This window comes from Mastomys coucha, unplaced genomic scaffold (assembly GCF_008632895.1).
Source record: "Mastomys coucha isolate ucsf_1 unplaced genomic scaffold, UCSF_Mcou_1 pScaffold6, whole genome shotgun sequence".
Lineage (NCBI taxonomy): Eukaryota > Metazoa > Chordata > Mammalia > Rodentia > Muridae > Mastomys > Mastomys coucha.
This window is the reverse complement of record NW_022196912.1, coordinates 95,392,522-95,393,774: the sequence shown is the minus strand read 5'-3', so window position 1 is coordinate 95,393,774 and position 1,253 is coordinate 95,392,522. Positions and strand designations below refer to the sequence as shown.

At 44.2% G+C, this 1,253-nt stretch overlaps 1 protein-coding gene across 1 annotated transcript in view; it reads left to right on the top strand.

Annotated features, from left to right (window-relative positions):
* The window catches only part of Dcaf5 (DDB1 and CUL4 associated factor 5), a gene marked incomplete at its 3' end in the record, with an annotated part of 97,409 nt that overhangs the window by 34,064 nt on the left and 62,092 nt on the right, over positions 1-1,253 (top strand). The window lies entirely within an intron of this gene.

The following is a 1,253-nucleotide window of genomic DNA, read 5'->3' as shown; positions in this document are numbered from 1 at the left end:
CAGTGCTCTGAACAAACCCATTAACTGTATAGAGAGCTGGCTTGAAGGGACAAAGAGAGAACAAGATTAGGAGGACCCAGAAGCTCAGATGGCACAGTAGAAAACTCCAGGAGGAAAGCAGACTCCTCATCAGCTAGCTCTAGTTAGGGGCTAGCTAGTTAGCTCCTTCCTCTTCCTCCTTCCCTCTCTTCCCTATTCCTTCTATCTTCCCTTCTCTTAATTTCTTTGTATTTTGAGACAAGTATCACTGTGGAGCCCAAGATAGCCTCAATATCTGGCCGTCTTCCCGTGCCATCCTTCCAAGTGCTCACTATGAGAGTGGGCCCCACACCTGGCTTAGCTAGTCTGACTCTTCCCCCCTCCTCTTTACCAGAAGATATCACATACATGCCCCACCTACTGGCACACTTGTTAAATGCCCACTTCTTCCTAGCACTTTGTTCCATTCTCCATTGCTTTTATTAATACTGTCCTCACTCCTACACTTTTTCTGGGTAAAATCCTCCAGTCCTGCAATGTGTTTCCATGCTCTGATCGTGCCTGGCACCTCGAGTTCCAGCAGCCTCTCTCCATCCCACAGCCGCTATCTTCTTCCCGTAGTTGCTGTCCGCTCTGGCTCTTTACTTGGCATTTTGTATTTAGAGCAGTCCCTTAAACATTTTTTGCTGTTGTCTTAAACCTCGTTTGGGTTATCTTTGTTCATATTCTCAACCCAGAACATATATTGTGTAGGATGCTATGAAAATGTAAATGATGTTTGAATCAATAACCTATTTCACTAGATTACAAAAGAAAAGAACTGCTTAAGCAGTCTGTCCTTCTGTGCAGCCTTTCTTCATCCTAGATACTCTTCTCCTAAGTGCAAGCAAACACACGATAATTTGTCCTTTTTTTTTGATTTATTAAAAATTTTGTTTTATAGGTATGGGTATTTTGTTTGCATGTGCATCATGTGTGTGCCTAGTGCCTGTAGAGGCCAGAAGAGGTCATTGAATCCCCTGGAACTAGATTTACTGGTGGTTGGTTATGAGCCACCTTGTGGATGCTGGAAATCCAATTTAGGTCCTCCCTAAAAGCAGCCAGTACTCTTAAGTGCTGACCCATCTCTCCATCCCCTTCTTTCTGATTTTTGTTACAGGGTCGTGTTTTGTAACACACACTGGCCTGGAACTCATGGTCCTTGTGCCCCAACATCCCAAGTACTAGAACTATGTTTGTCCTAGCAGACACTGCTCTCCTTGTTCTTCATCCGT